The 10028-nt window shown below is 46.1% G+C and overlaps 1 long non-coding RNA gene across 1 annotated transcript in view; it reads right to left on the bottom strand.

Annotated features, from left to right (window-relative positions):
* Positions 1-7632, bottom strand: part of LOC109323224 — a 13631-nt gene extending 5999 nt beyond the window's left edge. The window contains exons 1-2 of the long non-coding RNA XR_002104584.1: positions 7622-7632; positions 5279-5286 (exon numbers count right to left, since the gene is read on the bottom strand). This is a non-coding gene — a long non-coding RNA (uncharacterized LOC109323224). The remainder of the gene's footprint in view (positions 1-5278; positions 5287-7621) is intronic.
* Positions 7633-10028: the final 2396 nt, after the last annotated feature.

The raw sequence follows: 10028 nt of genomic DNA, 5'->3' as shown, positions 1-10028 counted from the left end.
ACCTTCAAGACACATTTGGATGCTTATCTTGCTGGGATCTTATGATCCCTGTTGACTTCCTGCCTCTGGGGCAAGGGGCTGGACTAGATCCTCCGGGGTCCCTTCCAGCCCAAATGTCTATGAAATCTATGAAGTCCATGGCTGCAGCTCCCCCAAGGCCCTAGGTAAGGTGGTTGGGGCCAATACAGTTGCTGGTCTCAGCCTCCCCTACCCCACCCAGGGTAACCTGCCACACACCAGAGTGTGTGTGGCACAGGCATTCCACAGGGACAAGATGTAGTGGCACAAAGTGTGCTGCTGCTAACTGTCCCAGGGAAACAAATGTCCATGCTTGTCTGGACATGGCCTATGGTTGCAAAAATAGCCCAACATGTGGACCAAATGTAAATACTGAAATCCTGGCTGCAGTGAATCAAAAGCTCTCGAGTGTGTTGAGCTGCCTATTTTGAGTTAGATTTTAAAACACAAGACAGCCAGCAGGAAAATGCAGCAGTTTACTTAGCCAGTGTTAGAGTAAGCCCAGTTTGGGTCAGTTTTCATTTCCAGCAGACTCAATAGACAAAGCACTAAAATAACTTTTGGGGTTGCTGCTGGTAGCAAAGCCAAATTGCTGTGCAGTCTAAAATTAAAATGAAAACTGGATGAATGTATAAAGTGACCCCAGTCTGGCCTGTGGGCTAAGATTCTAATACCCATATGCTAGTGTGTGATGAGTCTGGAGCATTTACCTTTCTGTCATAATCAGTGTAAATTAGATACTTGGAAATCACTTATACAATCTGAATAATTCAATATGCTAAACAGTGAGCAATATGAATAAAGTGCAGAAATTCTGAAGATTCCCATATGGTTCCTGTTTCAGAGAAAAAAACCATCTCTTTGCTATGTTCAACATAATTGTCTTTTACAACATCAAAGAGTTGGACTGGCACAAGGAAGAAGGAAGGAAATTGCTTTGAAAAAAATGCATGGAACTTATTCAAATACATTCAAAATAAAGGAGGATTTTTTTTCAGGTTTGCTCTTTTGAAACAATTCTTTGTTTTCTTCATTCTGCCTAGGCAGCAGCTCATTGCTTTATGATCAGGAATGCTGTGGTTTTAGCCCAATAACAAGAATATCCTCAGTTTACATGAAGTGGGACTAGGATCCTAATTCTGTGAAATTCTGAGCACCCTTTTTTCTCCTAAGGATTTCAGTGAGGTATAGACAGCTAGCTTTAGTTTCTGAGATTCTGTGATTTTCTGGTAAAATTCAAACTTCCAATGTATGTAAGGACTGACGCAGAGACAGCTACCCCACCACTTTTTCTGCAGCTTAAGTAAATATATTATTTTTACAAGCATTACATTAAGTTCAGATATTTGTTTTGGAAATTAAATAATAAAATACTAGATTATTAAAAATTATATCACAATAAAATCAAAGAGATACGAGTCATTCTCAACATCATTCCATACAGCTTCCCAATCATATAATTGGGGAATCATATTGCTCTGGTGTATCAAAGCTTCAAAATATTATATACCAATTTATTTATTCCTTTTTTTCTATCTGCCTTGTTCCATTAACAGTGCTCTTCTCCCCGATCTTATATCACACTTTCTGCCCTGTCCTTTTACCTCCCTCCTCCCCCCCATGCGCACAGCTTTTTAATAAGCCAAATGCTACCTGTAACACTTGATTTATTTCTAATTGAACATCAAATAAATACATTAGACCTCCTTTCTTAGCACTGTAATGAGTTTTATAAACCCTCACATGAGAGCAACCCAGAAAGGGTTGCTATTAACCTCTAAAGGGTTGCTATTAAAGGGATGACCTGTTAACCTCTACAGTTGTAAGGACCCATTTAGAAAAGAGGCCAGGGCCAGAAGCTGGGGAGTTGTTCTGAAGAACTGGTGTATAGAGCGTTATGATGAAAAATGTTGTTCTGCAAGGAAAGTAGGAAGCAGTCCAGCTAGATCAGGGGTGGGCAATTATTTTGGCTGAAGGGCTGCTTAATGAGCTTTGGTGAGCTGTTGAGGGCCACAAGCATAGCCCTGACCCTTGACAGGTGCACCGCCCCCTGTTGCCATCTTGGGACTAGAAGTTCCATCCCCTAATCCTTGAGCTTTGCCACCAGGAGTCTTTTGCCCCCAGAAGTACTCCTTGTGTGATGGATTTGCCATCTTGGAACCAGAAAAAAAACAAATCTTATACTAAAAGTCAAACATCTACTATAATATTCTAATTTTATTTCTAAATTTTTTTTGTCCTGTTTTATGTGCATTTGCATAGTGTATATAGAGGTGATTACGTAATATCTCAAAATAAAGTCTTACTCTTGTATATTGTTGAGGGGGAGGAAGTGTGTGGGGTGTGGTTGAGTGTCTGTGCATGGTGGGGTGTGAGGTATGTGTGTGTGGGAGGGTTTGTGTGGGGGATTTATGTAGGGAGTGGCTGTGTGTGTGGAGGGTATGTTGCGGGTGTGGCTGTGTATATGTATGGGGGGTTGCGGGGGGGGGCAAGTTATGGTTGTGGGTATGTAGGGTTTGTGGGGTGTGAGGGGATGGCGACCCCCCCATGTCCCTTACCCCCCATGGTGCAAAGCCCTCAGTGGCAGCAGCAACAGGTGGTAGGCTCTCAGAGTAACGTGGTTTGTGTAGGCACAGCTGCCCAGCAGCACATGGCTCCAGCCAGTTCTAGGAGCTGCACATGGCAGCAAGGAGAGGAGTTCTCAGTTCTCATGCAGCTCCTGGGACTCATGTGCCACTGGGGGGAAGCCCCACACAATTGAACCAGCAGCCTGGCCCCGCTCCCTGCTGCCACATGCAGCCCCCAGGACTCCACCAGGGAGCAGGGCTTCCCACCACTTCCAATAGAGTCCGGGGAGCTGCACGTGGTAGCAGGGAGCAAGGAAGGCAGCTGGCTCCATCGTGCAGGGCTTCCCCCGCAGTTGTGTGCAAGTCCAGTAGCTGCATGTGAGCCGCAGGGAGGCCCACACAATGGAACTGAGCCAACCTGGGCTTCATGCTTCCGCTGCCTTGCTGGGTGCAGGCCCTGGGCTCTGCACTCCCACCAGCCCCATGCTCTGCACTCTCGCCCAGCTGCAGCTTCCCTCCACCCACCAGTGTTTCCCTAGTTGCTGCCCAGATGGAGTGTTGCATCAGGGACACAGAGGAGCCACTGGAGGCTGGGGAAGCTGAGCAGGTCCCCGGTGGCTTCAGCAGTGGCAGCAGTGGCCCCGCCCAGAAGCTGCATGCTGGCTGGGGCACTCCCATGCTGGGACCATCCCACAAGGGTGAAAGCGAAGTGCATGGGCTGAGCATTAATTGGTGGGAACCTGTGGGCTGGATGAAATTGCCTGGTAGGCAGAATGTGGTTCATGGGTCATATTTTGCCTGCCCCAATGTAGATGGTGAAGGATCATAAGAAACAGAGTCACCTTATTTAACACAAGGTCCTTGGGAAGGAACCTAGATGAGATGATAGGCAGGAGTACCTATCCCTGCAAAGGGGCCAAAGACTAGCAAACCTTAGACAGGGGAAGAGTCATATGCTATGTGTACAGCCCTTCTAGACCTCAATGTATTTATCATTTTTCTTACTCCTAAAAGGCTATATCTACACTGACTCCCTGGGACTGTTACTTTCCTAGCAATCCCTGCCTGCTTACTCCCACTCTGGTGTATCAAAGCCTGGCAAGCAGGTAGGTAGTGCAGGTGCCTTGGGAGAAGTCTGAAGTGGTTCTGAATATGTGCTTCAGTGCTGTGCTTCGGCTCTGACCAGAATTGTCTGAGAGTACTCCTTGGTATTGCTCCTAGCTTGATAGGCAACTGTTTGTTAGTGAATATTTTCACATATTAATTCATCTAATAACTGGGAGAGAGGAACTTAAATGCCTATTCTAATACATTTTAGATTAACCTCTTAACTGAGAGAAAAGAAGAAAGGGTATAAGGATAAATCCCCCTGCAGCTGTTCTAGCTTACTTAAGGTTTTCCATGGGGGAGAGAATAGTGCTCCACACATGCCCCCAAATGCCCTGAATGATTGCAGACTTATGAAGTGGAGGCTTCTTCTTCTCTTAATCAGGAACCAGATGAAGGGGCAAAAGGAAAGTGATTATAGATGTCTACAATGGATGTAGGCCTGTTCCCAGATGCAGGTTTTGCTAATACTATCTGTCTGTTATTCACTCCCAGAGGTACTCAGGGAACCAAGAAAAGTTTGAAGAGCCAGTCCTACCAAAACTAAATACAGTACTTACAAACATAATTGTAAATACAATTTAAAAGTAAAGTTAATAACTAAATACCACTAAGATAAAAATTTTTAAACAGTACAGACAGAGCATATCAAGCAAATGACAATTTCTAAAATGCCTATTCTTGAAAATAAATTACAACCTTATTAACATTTGAAAGAAATTAATATTACATTGTCTATGTTCTGAAGTCTTAAAAAGCTGGTAGCAGGTCTCCAGAGTACTAGGGAAAAAAGTCTTCTTACCTAGGTTTAAAGTTAAGTTTGAAAAGAGCACTATCTTGGTTCATCTGCAGATGGGTGTAAGGCCTGTCCCGGAAAGAGTTTTGGGAGGAGGCTAAGCTGGCATCCCAGAGAGGTCAGCTTTGCAGAACCCAGGAGCCACAGGATAATGACCTAATGCATCTGCTGCTCTTTGGATAAGATTAGAAAGAGAAACTGCTCTTGCCTGACCCAATGGCTCTGGAAAGAGGAACTTCAAAATGACAGCTTTGCAACATGAAACAATAGTTTTGCTCTAATCCATGAAAGGTAATAAGGCTAGAAGCTACTTTGATTGGAGAACCCAAAGAGATAGGGAGCGGGAGTGAAGGTATAAAAGTCATGAGAACTAGGTGGAATCACTTCAGGGAAGGACAAGGAGGATGGGGGGACTACTGCCACTGCTGGCCCACTGAGTGGCCCTTGCAAAGCCAGCAGGCCAAGGCACATAAGGGATCCCACCCCAGCCCCAGCCCTGGAACAAAATGTAGACAAGGCAAGAGCCCCTAAGGGGACACTTGTGTGTCTATACACAAATGTCAGAGCCTGGGGAATAAAGAGGAGGAACTTGTTCTCCTCCTAAATGCAAATAACTATGATGTCATTGGGATAACGGAGACCTAGTGGGACTCCACCCATGACTGGACCATGGGTATAGACAGCTATACCCTGTCCAGGAGGGATCAAGTGGACAAAAGGGGTAGGGGTGTAGCTCTCTATGTCAAGGAAAGCTACATGTCCCTGCACATTGGCACCCACGGTGGATGACTTGAGACCCTCTGGGTTAAAATCCGTGGGGAACATGGCACAGGGGATACTGTGGTGGGGGTCTACTACAGACCCCCTACCCAGAGTCAAGACCTCGACTAGGAACTCCTGGGAACACCAGGGAATTGGCTGAGGCCACACAATCCTGGTGTATGGTTGTCATGGGAGACTTTAACTACCCAGACATCTCGTGGGAGGAGCGCTCAGCCAAATCCGAGCAGTTGCAAAGCTTTCTCTCATGTGTGGATGACCTCTCTCTGATGCAGGAAGTCTATGGGCTGACGAGGTAAAGCGTTGCTCGACCTCGTACTGGCAACCAGAGATGACCTAACTGGCAACCTAACAATCGAAGGGAAGCTGGGTGACAGTGATCATGAACTGATCACTTTCACCATCTGCCGTAAAGCTGGCAAGTCAGTCAGTTGTACAGAAGTCCTCGACTTCAGGAAAGCTGACTCTGACAAGCTAAGGAGGCTTGTCAGAGGGGCCCTAATAGGTCACAACCGAATGGAGAGGGGAGTTCAGGACGAGTGGTTGCTTCTCAAGGGAGGAATCCTGGATGTGCAAGCAAAATACATCCCGTCTTGGAGGAAAGGCAGCAAAAGGCCACAGCAGCCCCATTGGCTCTCCAGGGAACTGGCGGACCTCCTGAGTCTTAAAAGGAAGACCTACAAAGGATGGAAGACTGGAACTGCCACCAAGGAGGATTACTCTGCCTTAGTCCAGACTTGCAGAGAGCAAATCAGGAAAGCCAAGGTTGCAATGGAACTCCAGCTAGCTACAAATATCAAGGAAAATAAAAAGTCCTTTTTTAGATATGTGGGGAGCCGGAAGAAAAGCGAGGGCAACATTGGACCCCTGCTAAGCCAGATGGGGCAACTGACAACTGATGCCCAGGAAAAAGCAAACTTGCTAAATGGGTACTTTGAATCAGTTTTCCATCAGCCCCATGGGACGGCCCTGCCCACTGTGGGTCAGGGAGGCCTGGGTGAGGGAGATTCCTTGCCCTCCACTGAAGCTGACTTTGTAAAGGAACACCTTGACAGGCTGGATACCTTCAAGTCAGCTGGCCCCGATGGGTTACACCCAAGGGTACTCAGGGAGCTGGCAAGCATCATAGCTCAGCCCCTGGCACAGATCTTTGAGAGCTCTTGGCGCTCTGGTGAAGTGCCCAATGATTGGAAGAGGGCCAATGTCATGCCTGTCTTCAAGAAAGGGAGGAAAGCAGATCTGGCAAACTACAGGCCCATCAGCCTAACTTCTATCCTGGGGAAGGTCTTGGAAAAGATTATTAAGGAGGCCATTCTTAACAGACTAGCTGAAGGCAATATCCTGAGGGATACCCAGCATGGGTTAGTTGTGGGTAGGTCTTGCTTGATCAATCTCATCTCCTTTTATGACTAGGTGACTTATCACCCGGACAAAGGGAAAGAGATAAAAGTTGTATACCTTGACTTTAACTTCTATCTGGTGATATCCCATAATCACATCTTGGCTAACTGCCGCCTTGACGTCACCAGGATCTGCTGGCTGGGGAACTGGCTCCGTGGTAGGACCCAGAGGGTGGTGGTCAATGGGAGCCAATCATCTTGGTGTGCCACCAGTGGGGTCCCACAAGGCTCTGTCCTAGGGCCTATACTGTTTAACATCTTCATCAATTATATCGACATTGGTGTCAGAAGCGGACTGGCCAAGTTCGCCGACGACACCAAACTCTGGGGTAAGGCATTCACACCTGAGGATAGGAGGGTGATCCAGGCAGATCTGGACAGACTCATGAATTGGGCGGACGAGAACCTAATGGTGTTCAACTCCAAAAAATGCAAGGTTCTCCACCTTGGGAGGAAAAACCTGCACCATGCATATAGGCTCAGTAGTGCTACACTGGTTAGCACTACAGATGAAAGGGACCTGGGGGTGATGGTTGGCCACAAGATGAACATAAACCTTCAATGTGATGCTGCAGCTAGTAAAGTGAGCAAAACGCTGGCTTGCATCCATAGATGCTTCTCAAGCAGATCCTGGGACATCATTCTCCTGCTGTACTCAGCCTTGGTGAGGCCTCAGCTGAAGTTCCGCATCCAGTTTTGGGCTCCACAATTCAAAAGGGATGTGGAGAAGCTTGAGAGGCTGCAGAGGAGAGCCACGTGCATGATCAGAGGTCAGGAAAACAGACCTTATGATGAGAGGCTGAGAGCAATGGGGCTTTTCAGCCTGGAAAAGCGCAGGCTCAAGGGTGATCTGGTGGCCACCTATAAGTTAATCAGGGGTGCTCATTAGGATCTGGGGGAGCGACTGTTCACCAGAGCCCCACAAGGGATGCCAAGATCGAACGGTCACAAACTCCACTGTGACCAGTTCGGGCTGGACTTAAGAAAGAACTTCTTCACTGCCCGAGCCCCCCAGGTTTGGAACAGACTGCCACCTGAGGTGGTTCAAGCACCCACTTTGCATGCCTTCAAAACACATCTGGATGCTTATCTGGATGCTGGGATCCTATGTTTCCTGCTGACTTCCTGCCCCTGGGGCAGGGGGCTGTACTCGATGATCCTCCAGGTTCCCTTACAGCCCAAATGTCTATGAAATCTATGAAGGCTAAGGACTTGATAAAGGAGACCATCTCGACACCCTGGACGCAGGGTGGGGTTCCTGAAACAAGTCAGATAATGACTTAGGACAGGGTGGGGAGTGCCTTTCCTCCAGTCTGACATGCTAGTGGTTTTGTAAGCCCTTGTATTGAGTTGCTGCCATTAGACCATTTTGTTGTTACTTGCAATAAAATTTATACTTGTTCCTTTGATCCTGACGTGGGACCTTCCCCCCTCAGAAGGGAGGGAGCCCTGATAATGGGCCATTCAGCAAGAACCATAGTTCAAGGCTGAAGAGGAAAGAACCTAGGTTTTCATATTTTATTACTTGGCTCAATATCAAAAAGCTTACTAAATAAGGCCATTTTTAAAAAATGTTCATAACATGTTTTCCTCTAATTAACACGTGTGTGCCTATTTTTATTCCCTATTTAAGCTATATCTTGTCCTATGCCAGATCTAACTGGCATAAAACCACTAAATGCACTCTAAGCAACCTTTAGCCTACTTATTTTGACCTTTCTTTCTAAAATTATTCTCATCTCTGACACGCTCTAGTTTGCTCATTTCCTTTTTTCCTTTTTCTCTTACCCAAACTTTGGTTAAGTAAATGCAAGCAAATGCTATACCGTACAGACATTAAGCTGCTTACTAGAGCCATCCTACAGTCTACAGTACGCCATTCACACAGAAACCCCCTATATTGGTGTCTGATGGGAAGTTCCGCCTCTACTCAACTTTGCGGAATATAAATGTGTCACAGGCTTACCTGTCTCTAACAACCCCCAATCTGTGATTCAGCAGAAGCAATAATGTTGGCATCAGCCCTGGGTGCCAACTTAGGGTGCCAGTGTAGGCCCCTCCCTCCAGGAGTCATTACTATGGCAGGGGCAGCCCTACACTGTGTGGCCATAGGAGACAGGCAGGCACAGCCCCATGCACAGTAGTGTAACTAGAGGGCAAGGAGTGGACTGGTGCCATCCCTCCAAAAGGCTATGCCTCCTTTCTGCTCTCCAGTGGTCAACATAATACCCCCAACTGGCTCTGCCCTGGGTACTGAAAGACCTTACACCTCTGAGTTGGAACAGAACTTCTTGCTACTTGTCCTGTACCAGCAAGCCCACTTTTCCTGTGTCTTTCAGCTCTTCAGGCAGAAGGCAGGGAAGATCTGCATCCTATAGACTATGGCAAATAAATCAGTGATGTATAAGGTAAAGCCTACTATTTACGAAAGGTTATCAGATATTTATGACAGCTTATCCTATACACCTCTGATTTGGTTAGTCTGTAAGGTCAAATCTACCCTGCCTTCTGACTTCAGACTAAAATGGCTAATCGCTAAAATGGCTAATGGCTTACTTCCTTCAGCTCTTCCACATACCTCCCCTTTCCCCATGTCCTCCCAATGACCAGAAACTGACCACAAGAGAAAGCACCATAATAAGCAGTAGAGGCCCTTGATCAAGGAAACGAGGTTGAAATATATTCTCACATTTATGTGGTGGGTCTAGTGCCAGCAAACCCATGTTTTATTTTAAATGTTATCAACGGATAGCTAGGCAAGGAAATGACTATTATAATATTGCTCTGAAATTCAGGTAAAGTGGCTGCCGATGTGCACAAGGCATTTTTTTCTTATCTTTAGAGTTGTTTATGGTGGCTAAGTGATGCTCTGTCTGGTTAATTATGCATAAACGTAATTGTCTTTCTGTGCTAATGGGAGTCAGCCTAGTGGATTGCTTCCTCTGTTACGCACATTTGCAAGGCCATGGCCTTCTCTTTCAGACAGCTGTAACAGCTGCCTGCCCAACTGGACTGAAAGAAATTGGACAGAAAGAAATAATAAAGGTAGTCACACAACCAAATGCAAGCAATCATTATTTCTTAAAATAGCACAACACTATGTGAACCAAACCAAACCAAACCAAGCAACCTTAAAATAACACAAAATAAATAAAGCTAGAGTACTATGTCAACCAAACCAGAACAAAATGCAAAGCAGATAAACTTAGTTAAAGAAACTGGTGTGCACTTTATAGGACACTTGAAATAAAGGAAGGAAATGTAGGTGACATCAAAAATAATGTTTGCTGCCTGTATTCCTCCCCTTTTTTTTCCCCTCACCCACCTCTTCTTCCCTGGGTACAATGGCACAGTACAGTT

Source organism: Crocodylus porosus, unplaced genomic scaffold (genome assembly GCF_001723895.1).
Source record: "Crocodylus porosus isolate Cpor-Errol unplaced genomic scaffold, CroPor_comp1, whole genome shotgun sequence".
NCBI lineage: Eukaryota > Metazoa > Chordata > Crocodylia > Crocodylidae > Crocodylus > Crocodylus porosus.
Note: the sequence above shows the minus strand (reverse complement) of the source record. Positions and strands in the feature narration are given on the sequence as shown.